The sequence below is a fragment of the Balearica regulorum genome, chromosome 2 (assembly GCF_011004875.1).
Source record: "Balearica regulorum gibbericeps isolate bBalReg1 chromosome 2, bBalReg1.pri, whole genome shotgun sequence".
Taxonomy (NCBI): domain Eukaryota; kingdom Metazoa; phylum Chordata; class Aves; order Gruiformes; family Gruidae; genus Balearica; species Balearica regulorum.
Genome location: NC_046185.1, coordinates 167,702,970 through 167,723,386, shown reverse-complemented (window position 1 = coordinate 167,723,386; position 20,417 = coordinate 167,702,970). Strand labels below are relative to the sequence as shown.

The 20,417-nt window shown below is 41.0% G+C and overlaps 1 protein-coding gene across 22 annotated transcripts in view; it reads left to right on the top strand.

Moving 5' to 3' along the window:
• MAP4 (microtubule associated protein 4) overlaps nt 1-20,417 on the top strand; it is a 162,652-nt gene that overhangs the window by 1,096 nt on the left and 141,139 nt on the right. The window contains exon 2 of one of the 22 annotated variants that reach the window (XM_075746941.1): nt 13,468-13,585. The exons of the other annotated variants lie outside the window; for them this stretch is intronic. The gene's annotated coding sequence lies outside the window, so the exon portion shown is untranslated. The remainder of the gene's footprint in view (nt 1-13,467; nt 13,586-20,417) is intronic. 22 annotated transcript variants of the gene reach the window in all.

Genomic DNA, 20,417 nt, shown 5'->3' with positions numbered 1-20,417 from the left:
CTTTCAAGATGAGCAAACTTGGTTGAGAAAGAATGGTTGTAGTTTTAAGTATTAAACACATGTTTACTACAGCGTGATGTAAGGTTGCTGCTAGTAAGTTTAAACTCGACACAGTGAAGTTTTCGGTTCTGAAGATGCTGTGCTACTGCCAAAAGCTGTTTCTAAGTGTATCGTGCTGTAGGTAGTATGCTTTGTTGTAAACCCTGCTTCTGCTAGAGGGGATGCATTAAGTGCACAATCTGTGAACATGTTAAACCTGAATTTAGATGTTGGGGTTTGAGTTTTTGGTATTTTTTTTTTTAGGTTTTTCTTGATAACTCTTAGTTGGTTGTTGCCTCTCATTTCTTTTTCCTGACTGGGGAACAAATATGGATTTAACAAATAAACTAATTTATTTTAGCTTTTAAAAAAGTGTGGGTGTCTTTTGTGTGGGGGTGTTGTTTGGTGTTTGTTTTTTTTTAAAGCTGGAATCCTATATTCAGTGAACTGTGTTCTTCCCAGCTTACAATTTCAGCAGAGTATCTGAACGGCTTCTTGAATAATATAATAGACATCTAAGCACTTTCTCAGTGTTTCAGCGGGTGGAACAGCAAGCCTCGCTTGGTGCCTCCTTACGCAGGGCTCTGTGACGCTGCTGTAGCTTCTTTTTGTAAACTGAAAAGGCAGGACTGTGCTGGAGCTTTACAACTGCAAAGCTTATTTCCTCTGTGCTAGGGCTTGATTATTCCATCTGGTAGTGTGTGTTTTACTGGTGTTTGATATACAAGGTGCTGTTGTAGCTTGATTAACTCTTCCTTCATTTGAGAATGACAAATAAATCATAACTCAAAAATATTCAATGTAGCAATACAATTATGATAAAAGTGGTATTGGCTGGACAGAGCTGCCTGTGTTGAAATTGCTTTAAGTTTTTTGTTTGTTTGTTTTTTCCTTATAAGAACTAGTGAAATTCCCGATTATCCTTTCAGATACATTTTGGAGGATTCATGGACTCCTCTTTTTTATTTTTAACTTTCGCCCTCCTCACATCAGAAGAGATGGGCTTTTTTCAGTTTTAAAAAGAGCTTAACTGACTTACAGGATACTGCTGCTATTGCAATAGCGTCTTCTGTTTTCTTTGGTAATAATTACATGTTAGCGACAAATAATAAGCTTGAAGGCAGAACAGTTGATCTGTTTGTGAATGTGATTGTTGACTCTAAAGCTGAAGGATGTGGATATTATTAAATCTGTTGTATGTGTCTCTGCAGAAATGACATCAGGGAAATATCAAATAATACAAAGAAGTGTCAGTGGTTTGAAGATCACGGCCCTGCAAGTTCAGCTAGAGCACAGTGTTGCCATGGGCACAGTTTTGTGGGTCACCCCTCGTTCCTCCCGAGTCCTCAGATGATATTAGGAGAGGATTAGGTCAGTCTTGTCCTTAGAGAACAAATGGGAAGCCTGTTGGTAGTACCCTTATGCCAGCGGATACTCACTGAAGCTTTAATAACTGACTTTATCAGATTGTTTCTTAAAAGCTAATGACTCCGTCAGTCGGTTTACATGTTGCTGGCTGGTGATCCTCGGGCAGGCTCCGAGGAGTGCTGAACACCATGGCTCAGCTCTGGGAACTCCAGAACCTCACCCTTGCAGGATATCTGGAGATCTGTTTTAACAAGTTGCCTAATTTGTCTGTGGGAAACTTTGAAGGTTATGAGTAGCGTGGTGGTACGGGTAAATGCATTGCTTTAGCCCTTGCCCACTGCTTTGTATGAGTTGGCTGTGGGCATCGTGTAGAGTGGAGCAAAGAGACCAGGAGGCGAATAATCACACAACAGGCTCCCATAAGCTGTTGAAACCAACTTGGACTCACTCTGGTATCTGTGCATGCCAAGCCTTACAGTCCTGGTAAGTGTCGTTTAAAGACGGCAGTGCTGCTTCTGAAGGACTTGGGTTTAGAGTGCTCATTTGTTTCCCTTCCAGGGACACTTGACACTTAAGTCTAGGTTTTAAATACCAAAGTATTGCTTAAACTGTTTTTTCTGTCATGATATTAAACACCCCCCACACCTACAACAACATAAGCACAAGACAACCTGATCAGCAGAAGTACAATGAAAATAGTAGCAGCCCCTTTTTTTGGAAGGGGCAGTAGGTAAGGCTGTGTGGAGGCTGGGATGTGACTTGATTTCCAGTCTTAAGCTCATTTTATGAAGTCTCATGAATACTCAGTTTAAACAAATGAATTGCATATTCTTTCTGGTGTTTGTAAAAGGGCTGACGCAGCCTTAATTTTAGCGAATGGAGCTATAATTATATTTGAGGTCCCAACCCCTGTAGTATTTTAGTGGTTACCTCTCTTCCCTAGAAATAAATGAATCTGAGCCGTTAAATCAGATTTGAATTCTTGCAGAGTTCAGGTCTGGTTTGGACCCATCGTTGTTAGCACTTTTCTTGCTCTTGTGTACTATTCTTAAGTTTACCTCCTGCTTACTCAACTCTATCGATATCTTCAGCTGATAAGTAGGTATTTAAACTACGCTTGTCTCTTTGTACATAGCACTGATGTACAGACTTCCAAATTCTGATATATGCCAAACTTATGACTAAGGGAAACCACTGGTCAGACAGGGTGTAAGTCTGTCAAGATGAATTCAGCTACTTGCAATTCAAATGAAAGTGATGGTTACTTAAAAGCCAAATAATGTGTAATTATATCTTGTTTTGGTCCAGAAAAATCCCAAATAATTTATTTTGCTAGTCCAGATGTAGATTGGAAGATAAAATTCCGGGCTCCTCCTTGAAGAATGAAAAGTTCAAGGCACGTTACTCATCATATTGTTGCTAGTCAGATTGTAGACAGCAAAATTATATTTTGTGTATGTGCTTCTGGAGTTTCAAAGGCAATCTTGAAGGAGCTAATCTTGCTTCGAAAGGCAGATAGTTATTTCCTGTAGCTTCATGTTTACACTTCCTGTCCCAACTAAAATAGATCAATCTCTTGCTTAGTCAAATGTCTGTGTATATGGCTTCCTCATGTCTTAACAGTGCAATAGAACTGATTTTCTTTGCATCTGTGGGTTTTTTTTTTTTCCTTGAAGGCAAATTAAATTATGCTCAGCTGTAGATCAGAGAAATGCAGGTGTCTGTGATTACAGCAGACAGTGTGGTGGCAGAACAGCTTGAGTCCTGAGCCTGAGCAGTCATTGCTGCTGTCATCTGCTACAGAGAGCTCATCTCCCAGAGGAAGGGGTGGATGTACTTTGGATCAGGCTCTTGAGGAGGCGGCCTAAAAGCTGGGCTGAACGAAGTGCAGCCCATGTGAATAATGCCTGCAGGTAGGCTCGCACAGCAGGCGAACCCCTGTGTACCTTGTGGTGAACTTCTCCAGCCTCCTACAGCTCCAAGCCAATTTCATGACTTGGTGTTTTACACACGTAAAAGAATTCCTTGTGGGAAGGAAAGGTCAGTGAAATTGGTTGCTGTAGATGTTATGCAGATTTTTGACTTGGTAACAGTAAGAATAAGATATTCTGGCTCACACTAGTACCCTATGTTGCTCTTGGGGAGGCTTCTTAATAAAGTTTGTGAAATTTAAATGTTAGAACTTATTAAATATTAAAGTTATTTAAAATGATTAGTAATTCTAACACCAAAGGTTTATGAACAGATGCTAGTGTGATGCTTAAGTAGTATTTAAGCTCTAGGAAAGGGTTTGATGGGGGGGAATATCTGTTCCCGAACGAGATTAGTCTTAGACTCCTCTGAATAAGTTGTTAAATTATGTGTGTGGTCATACCAGCCCATATTTTGTAAACGTTGCTATGCTTGATACCAGAATGTATACAGTTGTTGCTCTAGAAAAAACAGGAGACGCTGTGTTAATGGGAAGTGTAAGTCTACTACCTAGATGAAAAATGGATGTATGTGTAAATGATGGTATATCCAAACTCCATAATACATATTCTTCCCTTGAAATATCTGCTGGAAAGTGGGAGGATGGTGAGCTATTTATTCTGTTGCATGCATTCTCCCCCAGAAATGGGGAGGAAAGGCTCTGATTTCTTCCCTGCCTGCCCAACCTCCTCACTATTAGAAAAGGGTATTTCTCATTGCTCTCTTAATCCTTGCCTGGCCTCTTACTGGGTTTCCTCTGAGTGGCAGCTGCTGAATTAGTAGGTCTCCCAAGGACTAGCAAGATACTAACTTTGAGATAAAGCTAGCAATGTCCCTGTGATTTGGACAAACCTAGGAAAAAATTAGTTGTAGCTGCATTATTCAGGCAGGTTTGTGTAATGCAATAGGCCCTGTATTAGCTTTCCTTTGCGAAGGTTAGATTTCCAGTCTCTTGGAGCAGTAACCTTTTTTTGTAAAGAGAGTTTACCATAGACAAACACAGGGCTGGAGCCTCTGTACCCTGCCCAAAATGATTGTGTTGGCATGATGGAAGATTTGATATGTGGGTGGAAATAAGGTTAAGTATTGGGTATATCCTTGCACGCTGGATGACGTGACACACGTGGTATAGCTGGAGATTAAAATGGGATGAGCAGTTCACTCATGCTGCATTCTGGCTATCAAGCTACTCATGTAGCTGCAGGAAGCTTCTAGGAGAAGTATGCAGTTAATCACAGCCATTAGCATGATTAAAATCCTGATTAGCCTGTGTCACTCACTCCCATTTTCCACCTACACTTCGCCCCTTTTTATCCAGAGTATTTGCAAGTATGAGCATTAAGACAGACTGAGAACAATGCAGGCTCCAGCCCAAGGGATGGTCACTGAGCTTTTAAATGTATTGTATGATTCTGAGCTTTGTGTTGTTAGAACAGGCAAGTTCTTTGCTAAGCTGTGCAGCTGCTGTCTGGACATAAAATCTTTTTAAATCAACCCTTCACAGATAGGATCCTCAGCAAGATTGTCAGGAATCCAGTTGAACATGAAGAAGGCTTGTCTTGCTAGTCAGTCAAGTGGTCATAGCTTGCTAATGTTTCATATCTAGTGTGTAGCAGTGTTTTAATTTTAACATCTCCATCCATGTTTGATGATCTCTTTGTGTTGGTTGGCATGTTCAGTCAGTGCTGTCCTTGCCTCTAATGCTCTCCAGCCCATTTTAGCCCTGGTGGAGTCAAATGTGGATGTAATTCTATGGACAGATGACCAGTTTTAGGCTGAAATTAAGGTTAGGGGAAATGCTTGCAGATGGACTGATTGGGCAAGGACTAATTAGAAGTAAAAAGAGTTCATTTTGTAAACTCCGTTGTGCAAAAACTCTCCCTTTTTAAAACTGTACTTGTTGGGGAGATACTGTACGTGTTAAAGTTAGAAAAAGCAAGCTTCTTTCTGAGCATTAGGTCATATACTTCCAACACATTCCCGCTTGGGAGTGAGTCATTGTTCCTTTTGTAAAATTGCATTAGAGCTACGTCATCCTGAAAAGCTGTTTTTCAGTTGAATTTAGGGTGTTGACACTTGCTTTAAACAAGGTAAAACTACAGGAGCATTTATCAGATGAATTTCAAAGTGTGTTTACCTACTCTTGATTTACAGCTCCTGAAGTGCGAGAAGATGAGATCAATTCCGACTTGTTAGTGAAACCCCTCTGGTGCCGGGGATGTGCTGGGTTCCGTCCCCCTGCCTGCTGGGGTTCTGAACCCTCGGTGCTCGCACTGAGGATTGTAGCACATACGTACGTATAAGTTACCTGGTGTTTGTGAAAGGCTCAGAAGCCTCTGAAAGGGGCAGAAAGTCACACGTGTCCTTTTACTTGGTCTTATTTCCTCTGCCCCCGCTGGTCACTCGTTTCTTGTGCTAACTGTGCTATGTCTAACTGTAGCTCTTCGCTAGAGATACTCTGGCAGTTTGTCCTTCTAGGACTGTGATACTGAGGGCTTGTTTCTATATTACGGATTTTTTTTTCTATAACAAAACCGGATTGAGGTTCCAGCCTGCTTCCACGTTACACTTTTTATCACGCTGTTATGCCAACAAAGCTGTACGTGCTGTGAAATGGGTCAGTGATCAGGTGGGATTTCTAGAACTATTTTTAGGACCCACGTTGATATTGTTAAAGGGGAAGTAGAAACGACTAGTTGGAGAAGGTGATGCCAAGCATTCATCAAACTGGCTTTCTGTTGGGGAAAACGTGATGGAGAAGCACTGTCAGCACCATGGCTGAGTAAGAGCAGCGCAAAGCGTTAAGGCTTGGGGGTGGAAAATCCAACCCCAAACCATACGTACCTTCAATTGAAGGGCGTAAGGTGCCAGGCAGCCAGGATGTCAGTGGAAATCTAAAAGTTGTGCTTTAGTGACAGTTTTCCTTTAATTCCCTCTGGAAAGTACCATGTGTCTTCTAAGCGTCTAGCTATTAGTAGTTTAAACGTGAGTGGGTTTCAGGCATACTAAGAGGAAGAGGCCTGCTGTTCGGTAAAAGGCTGTTTATCGTGGGTTAGGCTGAAGGCCTGCCTGGTTGAGTAGGGACTCTGATGGCAGTGACTAAAGACGTCTGCACAGGAAGTTCTCTTGTGCTCTCTTCCCATGTGGGTAAGTATGGCGTGATCTACGCTTGAGTCTTGTGGAATTATTAATGATGCTGGATCTGAAATGCTGTTAGAAATATGGAGGGAAAACTATTGCAAACAGCAGCTTATGGAAAGCATTTTTAATGTAATTGTTAGCACTGCGCACAGCAGTTCCAAGTGCTTGATCTTGCCTGCATCCTGATTACTGTCTGCACTAAGGTTCCCTTTCTGTTGGACAGAAGTGCATGAATCTTGAGTTTGGAACTTTTCTTTTTGTTGTTGCTGGTTTGGGTTTTTTTTTAAAATTTTTAAATTTTCCTCTCTCAGTCCTTTTCAGGCCTCCTCCTCTGTGTTGTGTATTTCTTTATTTTTTTTTAATCTTGAGTATTCTACTTCTCCCAATCTTCTGACTCTGTAAAGGCTATTTCTCTGTTTCAGTTTTATTAACTGTAGTGCTCTTTTTAAAGATGCTCCTATGGTTATCTGCACTGGTCTTAAGGAATCTCGGAACAGTTTTTCAGCTGTCCATAGGTACCTAATGAATAGTAGTGAAAGTAATTGGAAACTTCAAAGACAAAAGCAAAGACAAAAATCCACGAGCCAGCTCCAGCAGAGGCTTCAAATTAGACTTTGCAGACTCAAGAAGCAAAGAGTGAGACAAAGAACTGAGTCACCGGCTCTTCCTTCCTTTTGACTTTGCGGTAGGAGTGAATTGTTTCTCTTTTTGGTCATGAATCAAAGCAATTAGAAAAAGAATTCTAGATGTTAATAGCTAGATGATTCAGACTTCTTACTTAGCAGGAGCTGTGGATTTTAAAGGGATTTGGATATGCAGTAGTAACAATATATTATGTTATGACCTGTTATTGGATTCCTAACATAAAGTTATGGATGCACAGCTTCAGAAGTATTCATGTGGTTCTAACTTCATATATGTTAATGTTTTCTTTTAGCCCTGAAAAGGCAGAGAGAAACCTCTGGAAAGAAAGGTGGGATGAAAAGGAAACCTTTAAAATGATCTTGAGATGCTGGAGGATATGCTTGGTCAGCCCAGCATTTGGTACTCATGCCTGAGAGCCTGCGTTCCTGCTGAGGCTCACAGAATGCAGCTCCTGAGGTGTATGTTGGTTCCACCTACACCAGCACAGTTGGACAAAGTGATGGGACATCACCAAAAGGATGTCTATAAAACTAGTAATCGTTGTCAAGGTTTAAATCTCATGTTAAACGCTTTTGGGATGATGAGCCATAACGCTTGTCACCCACTATAAGTATGGGGTGGTACTACTGTGACACTGCGATGGGAACTCTGTAGGATGCCGTGGGTGGCTCAAGCTATACTTGTATGTGTAACAACTTTGCATTTACATATAAAGCTACAACATACGTAATCTGCAGTGTTCCTCTTTTCAGGATATCTTTGTGCTTAAAGCATATAGGTTATTTTTTCTTAGACTGTATTTTAACCTATTTAAACATTTATGACATGAGAATTAAAAGATATATCCATCTCGTGTTCTGAGCACTGGGTATTTTTTTTTGAACTGGTCTTTTAGGTAAAATGTACTTTTTTTTTTTGCATTGGGATTTAGAGCATGTGGGGCAATAGGATCAAGTGTCACACTGGGGATTACATATTTGTCCTGGAATGACCCTCTTAGTAGCCTGCATTGGTGTAATTGGTGAATGACTGACTGGATTTATAGGGACGTATATCTGTATTAGCACTGGTTTGATGTAACTCTAGCTTATTTGCTTTGGGTCCAAACTATTTTCGGCTTGGGAATTCACTTTTAAGGAGAGATCCTATAATTTGCCTCAAACTATCATTTTTAGGCTTGTATTTCCCCTTAAAAGTAATGGTGATTTTACTAGGAGTAATAGTTCTACATCTTAATACAGAAGAGTATTGTACGGCATTGTGTGGTTGCTGAAAACCAGATTTGTCCAATAAGCTTTATATTTGAGACCTGTGGATGTTAATGGTGTTTAAAAAATTGATCAGCTGTTCTTCTGTGGCATCAGCAGTCATTGTCTTCTTAAAACTATAACAACTCTTTCACTCATGGTATTCTCTATTATTGTTATGTGTTGTGGTCCTTTGCTGGCAGGCTCTGAGATTTCCATCTCCTAGAATGGATATTAATTTGAAAGAGTTGGGAAACGTAAAGAAACTCCTTGAGATTTCAGGCTTAGTTTTCTCCTGCTAAGTTTTTTAACTTGCCAAATTACCGGTAATTGCTGGTATCGCTACAAACCGTCCCCTGTGGGCACATCCTTCTACACTTGTCTCTAAACATAACTCTTGCAGGCTCCTCTGCATCTGACAGTGGTTATCTCTGGAGATGGTAACTTCACTAGGATTTTTGATGTTAACCTAGTCTGCAGTTCCCAGTGCTGGAGCACACATTAACTGCGGACCTCTCTGCTGGCAGAATCTCCTGGAATCATGTCCAGGTAGCAATGGAGTTGCAAATGGTTGTGATGCACTAAACAAGAGAAGCTGAATTTGTCCACTCATAGCCATGTTCTACGTTAAATCTCCTTACGTGTTTGACAAAGGCCTTTGGTTCTAAAGCATTGATTTTCTTAAATTTTTTTTTCTGAATTACCATGAGCTGTGTTTGTGCTACAGGTTCTACTCTGCTGCCCTGCTACTGCTGCGTTCCTTTCTCCACTTCTGTCATCTTTGCATCCGTATCAGCAGAGCTTGCATCTGACCCATGCTGCTGTTCTCCGAATCCTGTTTATAATCCCTCTGAATGTATTGAATGTGGGGTAGCTTTCTTTTTTTTGCTTCAAAGATCTTTTTAAAAAGCTGTTTGAGGGTTGATTGGAGCATGTAATTTAATACAGTGCTCCTAAAAATCTTAACTCTGGCTGGCATCAGCTGATGCCATGTCTTATTTAAACATACTGCAGACTTCTTGATGTTTTTCCCCTGGGGGATTGACTTCCTGTGATAAAAAGAGATTCCCTTTTAAAGTAGAGGTCCGTGGTTATATAATGAGAGTAGGAAATGGTCCAAAAGTGACACTGGGAGAATAGAAAAGTTATTTTGGTAACTGCCTGTTAGACAGGAGAATAGAAAATACACTCAGGGGTGTACTAGCAACTTGAATTCTCTTTGGAAAGTGAGAGGAATACATTTAAGGAATTAAGTGAGGGAGTGACCAGGTCAGAGCAGCGGAAGGGAGGTTACGTTAAGGACAAAGTTGCACAGTGCACATCAAGGTTACCTCTTAAAAGATATAACTCTCTCCAAGCTATATTCAGTCTCCTCAGTAAGCTGCTGTGTTGTTCTCAAAAATAATGTCTCCCAAGTCTGAACCTCTAAGAGCCATGCTAGCTTTTGCGTTTTTTTACTTGAAGACATGAATGTAGGATATTTTTAAATTTTGTGTTGTATGGGTTCTTTTTCCTCCCAATAATGCCAGACCAGGGAATTCCTTTCTTCCACCTGCATTTTCTGTTCCCCCTTACCAGTATGGCAATCTTGCAGAGAATTATGTAGTAGTCAACACTGTCTTTTTATGCTATCGGTAGGGCGATATTGAAATTCCTAAATCAGATCACCTTTACTCAGCGGGGATTGCTAAGAGGCAGCAATATAAACTCACAGGGAAGCCAACTGGATTTTGGCAAGAGGTCATTAAACTTGCTGAGCCTTCCTCGTCTGCTCTTACATGGAGGAGTTCAAATTCAGTGCTGCATACGTGCTACAGTCCATACTGACTGGCCGTTCTTCTAAGTCTGATGTTCCTATGGATTTAAACTGGAATATTGGTTGTGGGTTTTTTTTGTATAAGGCTCCTTTAAAGACATTTAAGATTGATTAATTCCAGATATTCACATTTTATTGTGTAACGAGATAATTTTCTGTCGTCTTGCTCATTGTGGTTTTGATTTGTTTTCACTTATTCTCATGGTTTGTGTCTGTCCTTGCCTCAAAGGAGGAATACGGGCGGGGGGAGGGAATGAGGCTACCATTAACTTAGTCAGGTTTGTTTCTCTCCTGCTTACTCAGTAACCTGGGCTAAAGCCTTGAGCTCTAGAATAGTGCTGACACTTTAAAGTGTTGTCCCCAGTAAAATAAATGGGGGAACTGACTTCTCTGGAGCCACAATTTCAGTCTGATTGCATATATGCAAATGCAGTCTTGTAGAGGATACATTTACAGCTCTTGGGGGTACAGTCTGAGGTCAACATATCTAGAGTTTAGGCAGAGCTCAAGTATGCTGGTAAGCTCCAGGACACGGGGTACTCTTAAATGATGGTGTAGTTTTGGCACAGTTTCCTTTTTTCCTGTATAGAAGTGAAAAGGGAGGTCCTAATTTCTGTAGGTGTAATAAATCCATGTGTGGAGACCAGTTTGAGAATTGCAATTTCTAAAGCTTGAACTTGTAGGTGTGGGCCAGCTGTTCTGGAATGATCAGCTGAGCCCATGCCTCTGCCTTCTAAAATCCTTTCTTTAATAGAAAGCTAACAAAGAAATTGCATGTGGGGAGTGGGAGGAACACAGATTGTCTGAGTGAAATGCTCTTGGCAGAGTCAATCAGCTATCTTAACGACAGCAATGCTCTCCGTCCTGTGCCAACAGGACCTAAATGCCCGCTGATCAGCCCAGAGCTGCGCTTCAGCTGGCGGAGCTTGCCAAGACCAGACTCCTTGTGCTTACCCTGGATCCCCCGGACAAGGTCTGTCTGAGGAACGAGGCAATAGGTAGTAATGGCTGCATTTATGCAGGTTTCCTTCTGAAAGGACCCTCAACTGCTTTTTGTCTGTGACATGCCTGTAGCAACCTTGGAAATGCCCAAGAGTGATCAAAATTAAACTGTTTCTCTTCCTTCGAGTCTGGGGTATGTTTATTTTCTCTAGTATGTAATTTATCTGTAGCCTTATTTTTCAGCAGCCAAATATGCTGACTGTGCCTGTTACGTTTCCCAAATGAAATCCTCTGGCAAGCCTCACATCATCTAATATCATTTTGAGGTGCTGATGTAATCAAATGGTTGAACGTGGACTGAACAGGAAATTATATAGTGCAAAACTTGCTCTTAAAATCTGTATGAAATTAAAATGCATTTGTTCTTTTTATATATTTTTACAGTAGGCACTTGTGGTATTTGGTAATTGCACTTTTGCTCATTTTTTTTAATTGAAGAAATGTCAGTTTATTGAATGCCTAAGGCTGGCGGGGGGGAATCGAGACTGATGTGGTGCATATCCTTAACATATCATCAGAACTTCAGTGGGAGTTATTTTTGCAACTATTCTAATAATTAACCATTGTGCTGAACTAATTTTGCAAATGTGAAGGAGGTAACACAATGAGTACGTGAAAATAGGTAATTTAAGTTGAAATGCATTAGAGCATCCTGATTGTAGAACTGTAAAACCATGGAGTTTTCTAAACAGTTGTAGCATTGCTTAAAAAACCTTCACAATCTATAAATTGAGGATCAAAATATAAACACAGGTTCCTAAACAATCCTCTGAAACAGTGAAGTAAAATAGAGGTAGCCTGGTCTTGAGTAGCTTACCTAGCACATACAGATCACCTCGAGTAGTAGTGTTCTCCATACGGAATTTTTAACCCATACCCTTAAAGAAAGGTAACTTAAGTGACTTGGATGTTCTGTCCTTAAATTATTTTAATTTTCAAATTAAAGATTGTTGGATCTAATTATTTATGCAACATAAGTGTTGGATTAAGCTTTACGATATTACTGGGTTATAAAGAGAAGTCAAACTACAAAGGGAAGCTGTATATCCACCAGCTACACTTCTTACTTACTCATACTGGACTTTTTCCAAGTAGTTTTTTCAGCAGCTTTAGATTCAAGCTTAAACTCTTTTGTGGGATTGGGAGTAGGGGGGAAAAAAAAAAAAGCTAGATCAGAGGAATAAATGGAATGTATTTTTGGGGGAAATAAAAGCGAATATTTTAGCATGACCAGCAGAGGAGTAGGGCGAAGTCAGTCACCCTTAGTTATTTTGGTATTTTGTTGTAAGGCAGAAGACAGTATTACTCTCTCCACTTTCATAGCATAAGGGGGAAGAAAAAATAAAAAAGAAAATGTAAGAACTACTTACAACAGGTCAGGGAAAAGGTTCATCTACATGGATTTGTGCAGTGGCGTGTTTTCTGTTTTATCCTTTACTCATCTCATTTTCCATGCTCAGGTGATGGCTAAGTGTGGGCTGTCTCCTCTTAACTGTTTGCACTGGAGCCTTGGGTGCTGATCAGCTGCTTTTGTCCTGTGGCCGGCGCGTGGGCGCCAATCGTGTGTGATTCTGTCTGCTGGTCAGATGCAGCATGCGGCTTCTTCAGAGTCTTCATCTACGCTCCCTGCACTGACCTACTGCAGCAAAAAACGTCTTTCCTTCGTAGAAGGCGAATAATCTGTAAACAGGCAAGCGCTGATGCTGTTGAGGAAATAACCAGCTCAAAAGTCTCTCTCTCCAAATAAAAAAGATTATCTTTGGTTACTACTGCTACCTTTGGCCTCTCAGCATGGTTTATCACACTTGTAGCTTGCAGGTCACGCTAATCACTCTCACGTCCCTGCTTATCTCTTCTGAGAGTTTTTTTTCTCTTAATCTTTCAAAGTACAGGAGCCATAAGTTCAAGATGAAATGCTTTGTATTATACTCTTCAGAAGCAGAATACCAAAAAAGAGGGGTGTATACTGAGGGAACCAATTTCATCTGCTAAACAGGGACGTAGACTGTATATTGTGGAATTGACTCAAATCTTATGTTTTTTAGTCTCTCTTAGCTAGTTTTTACTAAAATACTTCTGTTAGTCTACTAATTTTTTAAAAAAAATATATTTAAAAAAATAAAAGTTCAGCGTGTTCAAGATGCTCACTGTATTGATTTGATTAAAGGCAGTCTCTTGCTTTCACGTTTCTTTTGTGTAAACTTTAGGTTAATTAAGTGACTCATTCATTCCGTCTAGCTAAAGCTGAAAGGCTGCAGAGGCGAATGAATTGCAGGCAGCAGATGCTTGGATGAAAGAAGAAACAAACCAACCACAGGGTGAAACTTTCTGAAGCATCTGGCTTTCCTTCTGAAAAGTGAGTTGAGATTAGACAGCCTGTGCCTCACTAGAGATCTGCAGAATTGATCACTCCATAGAAGATAATCAAAGTTTCTTTTGATTGCTAAATACGCCATGACTTCTAGTTTTTGTCTTTGTTCTTAATTTCTGTGATCTAGCCATTAATAAATGCCATTGCATTTAGATCTGTTTCAGTTGTTTGCACAATGGCAAATCTTAATTCTGCATCCGGTTTGCTTTTGCTTCTTGTGGCCAAGATGAGAATTCCTGCATGACTGGAACAAAATAATGGGGAAGATCTGGACAGAGGTTCCAAACCTGGCGTGCTCAGGTGTCAGGAGCCATGGGTTCTGGCTTATGTCCCTCAGGAGTAGTTCCAGTTTTATCCGGCAAGCCTCTTGCATGAAACACAGGAACAGTTCTTGAAACAGAAGTGAACCCTAGAATGTTTCATATGCTTGAGTATGTGTGGGATCAGCTCCTTTGGAGGCCTATGTGAGGATGTTGAACTTACAGATCTAGGATACGCCGGATATTTGGCTTAATCAATGTTAGTGCCCTCGAACAGGTACAACATCAGAACTTCAGACACTGAATGAAGTTTTGTGTGCAGGACTTGGCTGTCTACAGCCTATCGGACACCAGAGCAGGCTATGTTACCTTTCTTGAACTGCTATTTTGAAAGTAGGTGTTTCAAACCCTCCGAGCTGAACTTCAGGAGCCCAAGAACAGTATTTGGATTTTATTGAGGGGGGGAATGGTACTACAGCTACTACTTTAATTTTTTTTTTTTTCTTGCTGAATGAGCAAGGATGAGCAAGAGTACCTTGTGCAATAGCAACGTTCTCCTTCCATACTGGCATATTCTTCTTTAGCCTGAGGCCAGGTATGGACAGTTAAGAATATTTTCTTGTTGCTTTTGGAATAAATGCAAAGCATAACTGAAGAGATGTTGTAGAGTCTAAAAGTGTTTCCTCTTTTCAAACACCAAGGGAAAACAAACAAACAAAAAAACCCTTCGCAAAAACTCCTGATACTTGTCAGAAGTCATCCCCTTATGATTCTAATAATTTGGCTAAAATTTAAAAATGTCTTAAGCATTCTAAATCTAAAGTGGTAGAAATGTAGGGGGGGAAGAAGGTGTGGGGGCTACTGAATATTTTCTGAATAATACAGCGAACCTTTCTGTAAAACATCTTCTTTACTAATTAATCATAAAAACGAAGCTAACTTTCTGAAGTACAACAGCATGTAACAAAAAGCTTTTTGATAAAGTTTGCTGTTGGGAATGATCTCATCCTAGTGACCAACTGGTCACTGTGCAATGCTCAAACTATTTGCTGAAACAAAAGTATGCTCGTCGGCTGACCACTGAGTAATCCGTTTGGTCGTGTCGGAGGGAGCTGGGTGCTGTTCAGATGCACTCATGGCGCGGCAGCAGGTAGGAGATGCCGTCCGTCGAGCTTTTCACTTCAGTTTGGAGACAAGAGCTAATTGTTGGGGTGGGTGAAGCAAGAACTGCTTCCTGTGAATTGGATGTACTTATTTTTCTGGCAATCACACTTTTTTTAAGACTCTATATGGAAGATCTTAATTAAAAATTATATAGCAGTGATCCCTAGCTTCGTAGATTTATTTATTTTAAAGCATAGTACAGTGAATCAGTATGCCTTCTGTATGAAATTCACCCAGCTGTATTTTGCAGTGAACTTCTGTCTTGCCAGAGTAAGAAATGAAGAAATCTCTGAAGTGGGTTAGAGAGTTTATCTAATGCTCCCTTTGGATTAACTTTGTCACAGACTTACACAAGAAAAACATTCAATGACTCCTGTAGCTGCTGCGTAGTGAAACTCGGAGTAAACCCTGATGTTCACTACGAAATATCGGCTGTGAGTGTATCTGTGCTGCTGTGATGGATGTCCTCTGGCCCTTTGAACTGAGATGGTTGAGAGGAGGACCCTTCCCCACATTACATAATAATAGAATTTTATTTAGCAGTGCAAGCTACTGGAAGTGGTGCATGGTGAAATGCTGCATACTTTCTACCAGTTTTCATTTTTAAAATTATAAAATTGTTGCTTTAAAATATGCAGTTGACTGGAAAAACTTAGCTGTAGTAAGAGCAAAGCCCAGCAATTCAACTTCTGCCATTCTTGTGGGAGTGACGAATTCAGTGATGTGCCAGGACCAAAGTGAGTTTGATTCATTCCAAGTCAACTTTAAAAACTAGAAGTTGTAGTATTCATCGGTTTTGTTCTTTCAGTTTCTCACCCCTGTATGATTCTTTGTTGTTCTTATGTGCACTGAGAGCTGCTTGCTGGTTCCAGGTTAAAAGGCAGTATCTGTGTGCAGGGGGAGTCAAAAAGGTTGGAGTCTGCTCAAATGCAAATAGTTTATTTCTGTCAATTAATGAAATGCCGAGAAGTGTAAAAATAATGGAATTACGTATGAGATGATGTATTATACCTGTCTTCCTTTTAGTTGGAATTTGTCTTAAAAATTATGGAAGAACTAATTAGTAATTCTAGAGTCATAACAGCTTCTAAATCTGAATGCAGCAGGAGTGACTACGTTTCACCTAGATGTTGTTGACTCAGAAATCCCCAAACCCTGGGTGGCATGGGAACAGAGCTGTTTATACAACTTCTTGTTTGGTTAGTAGCTGTCAGGCGTGTTGCACTGGCCAGTTTCACTGTATTCCACTGAATTCCCACCTCCTCGTTACGTGTCATTAGTGGTGAACACGCTATTTGGGAGCGGAGCCTGTAGGTGCAGGGTTGCCAGTCACATACTCATCTATCCAGACAGCTGCTTTGGATCTTGCCAGTGAGCTGGCAATGTTAACAACCCCCCACCAAAACCCCAAATGCAAACAAGTGCAGTTCAGAAGTAACTCCTACGAAAGCCGGCCTCGCATGTTTGAGCAGAAGTTGGTGGCCATGCACGCTGTCCGCCTCCGTGCCGGCTCTGCAGCGCTTGGTGTGGCAGAGTGAGCGGGCATGGCTCCGCGCCTGACTGTGTCTGCGTGCTCCTGGGTTTGCTTTAAGCTGGTTTAGGGGCCAGCAGCAGGACTATTTTGTGGCTCAGCCGGGATGCAAGTGAAACTGTGGATGGGCATACGAACAGCTTTTTTTTTTTTTTAATGAATCTGAGCCAAAAAGTTTTAAGTTCACATTAAAAGATGGTATAATTATTTATTTTTCAGTTGGCCTTTGCAGTAAGAACCTATGCATTAGACTGATAAGCTTTTCTGATTTGTGTAATGAGTTGGCCTGAGGAGCGCTTCATCGGCTATCTCAGCACAGGAGCATCAGGATGTGCAGCTGGGGCCGCTGCTCTTGGCTGCAGGGCAAACCTCGGCTGTTCTGGAACTGCCACCCTGAGTAACTTACCTGTGTGCTTGAGCAAGCCTGGGCACCGGATTCGAGGCCCCTGTGTGGAGGCAGGAGAGGGTTTTTATTAGAAAGTTATTTCTGTTTTGGCACTGGAGCAGCCCTCAGGATAGTTTTGTTGGTCAGCTGGGGCTTGCTGTGCTGAATACATGGCGTGTTCTCCCTCCAGCGGGTAGGTCTCTCGTGCATCTTGTGGCTTTGCAGAGCTCTCTTCTTTCCGATAGCTGTGAGAAATAGAAATCAGCTGGATTAAGTATACTGCTGGAATCTAGCTTTATTGGTACGTCTGAAGCATTTTCACATGGGATTTTTTTTCATTCAGCTATAGTACAATACTGCATTTATTCATGTAGCTCTTGGCTTCTGAAGACATTATTTGAGATTTTTAAAGCACTAAGTATATGCACTAACTTACTTGATCACGATGTAAAGCAATGCATGTCGTACTGCTTTCAGTCTTGATGGGAAACTCCTGCTGATCTTGCTACGTCTTCAGAGCAGATACCTGTTCTGTGCTTATCAAGGAAAGCAGTATCTGAGAGAACAGTTCCACCCCGCTCCCTTTGTTTAGGGTATCATTGTCATGGTAACACTGACAAACTAATACTGCTCCTCTGCCCCAGCAAAATAAAATGGGCTCTGTGGGGAAGGAGTCTTGTAAGGTGCTGGGTCTCTCATTTCTTCTCCCCCCCACCCCCGCTGTTCTCTATCTCACTATTTACTGTGATTGAATAGCAATTTGCAAAAGTGCAGCAAAATAAAAGTGCTTGAGTCTCATGTCCTCTGCACCTCTAGCTGTTTTTGCCATGGCTATAACTACTGATAAGTTAACAAAAAATTTAAAAACTCATGTTTAATGATGCATTGCAAAGTCTTAGGGCAGGGTAGAGTGAATGTCAGACGAATGGCCTTACACTGTGGTGCTCTGCTTGCTTCCGTCTTCCGCAGGGTATTATTTACGGGCCTATCTGTGTCAAATACACCATTACGTATATCGTGTCTCGGATCTTGAACCAATTTGTTCATCTGTTCCGGTTTAACACAGCTGTCTGCACCTTGTTGTAACCTGTCGTCATCTGATGTTGGGTACTAAGGCTCCATCCCACTCTTTCACGCTGTACTGAACAAAACTGTTTTTGGAGACAGTTGCATGATGGGAAATTAGTGTTCTTCCTCTGTTCCAGTTAATTTTTTGGTAGCTTTAGATTTTCTTTAGAAACCTTAATCACTCTTACAGTTGTAAATAAACATCTGAAGGATTTATCGGGTAATTTCAAGGCCAGTCACTTTTGAATTTGCTAAGGAGTGACACTCTGTTATAAAACCCATAAAAAACATAGTTTTGATGCAGAGTATATGAATGCGTTCCAGTGCAAACTAAACGTTTAATCTCTTCGCAAACTGGCTTTGAATCTTACTCCAACTGCTTGGTTTTTCAGCCCACTTGTAAAAAGAGAAACTTACCTTTTACAGATTGGCTTTTGTTTGTTTTCTCCAATGTGAGTCCTAAGGACTGGTCCTCTTGGAGAGACAAAAACATCCTTTGTGGAAGGACTTTTTTTTTCTTTTTTCCCTCACATCACCTCAAAGTGTTAAGACTTATGGAAAACCCCAGAAGCTTGGGTAAGATGGGCTTCTTTATGCCTTGGAAATGCGATACGCAAGCTAAAAGACAAATAACTAAATGTTAATGATCCCCTATCTGGCTACACTGGTCTGACCTTTATTTCCCCTTCTTCCCTTTCACCAGGTGTGGTATCACTTTCTGCTTACACCTTATAGAACAAATCCACTCTCCCAGCTCAAATCAGAGCAACTAAGTCTTAAATGTTGGTGCTGCATGATAAATAATGGGAGAATGTTTGTTTTCTTTTGCTCCCCTGCACCCTCTTAATTCCCGAGTGCTCGTTTCCGCAAGTGGCAGAGGTTGGTCTGTTTGTTGGAGATGGCTCAGAGCTGTCCTTGCTTCTTAGCTCTTAGGTAGTGTACACTGTCCCTGCAGAGAGGAGATGAAATGATGTTTTGAGGCTTCTCTTGAATTAACTGGGAGAATGTGGGGCGTTCCATAGGTGACTTCTGCACGGCTGGGACCTCAGTGAGGTCCTGACAAAGTCTGCGTGTAATCAGGAGTTCACCATTCAGTAGCTTTGGCATCTCAGGACACAGGTAGTGCTTAATTGTTGTGAATCTGGTCTTTTCCATGCAAAGCTTTTGAGCAGCAAGTCCTCTAAAAACTTCTGGAATATAGTCCTATTCTGAATGGTCTTGTTTTTAATTGATTATAGCATTTTATATTGTCTGTAATGATTTTGAGTGTCACTAACTTTTCTGTTAGAGGATGCCCTCTAGTCTAGAAGCAAATATTTTGATACCAGGTAAAGGATATAGTCTCTGTGCTACTGATAGCCATGACTCCTGGAAGGGCTTTTTAGCTTGAACAAGGGGGAAGAACCCCCCAACCCAACAACCAAAACCCCTGCCAGGGTTGTCTTACAGTGCTTATTACAGTTGAGTGGAGTATGTTTTCACATCCTTACAGAACTACGGTGAGGATCTGTAACTTTTCACCAGGCAATCCAGCCTCTGAAATAGCAAGATTTGAAATATTCAGCTGTCAAATGCAGCACATCACTTAAGCCCTGACCAGTTTTAACTGTGTGCTTGGAGAGGTGATCTGTCTCTGCAGCTGCACTGGGGCAGCACAAGCCTTGGGTCCTATCAATGGCCCTCCCCATTGACGGGACATGGGTGAAGATCGTCTTTGGGATGTGCAAGGCAGCAGCTGGTTTATTAGCAGTAGATGCCAGAAAAGCAAGTAGGGTGGCTCAATGATTTCTAGCACTTAAGGAACAATGATCATGTGTCTGTGCACTGGGTTTAAATGCTTTTTTTTGCCTTCTTCCTTCTGATCCATATTAACGTTGTGGCTCTTGAGAATGCAAAGAGAAATCTGTTGATGCTGCAGAGATTCTAAACCTGTTATCTTTGCGCAATGGAAAATCAAGATTACTGGTTTTTTTTAATGTATTCCTTGGTGTACTAGTTGCATTGCTGTCTGGCAGCATTAAAAAAAAATTTGTGTTCCCTCTGTCTAATAAGAGCTGATGATGCATCTCTTGTATCATCATGGGCTAAATAATAGTCCCAAAATTGATATGGAAATTGATATGGAAAATGTAAAAGCAAAATCAGGTTCTGTTGTGTTTGTAATCTGCAACTATTGAATTTGGCATGCCTAAACATAAGTGTTGGAGACAAGGGGAATTATCATTTCCATCTACCCTTTTTAACGCAGGAGCTCTTGCAGACAGGGGAAATGTGCTGTTTGCCTTCTTTCCTCTGTTTTAAGAAATACCATGCATGTGGCTTGCCCTGGGGATGCTTCTGTTCACCTGTGACTAATGAGGAGTGTCAGGTGTTTCTAACAAGGTCTTATCTGGCTGTTCTGACACCAGT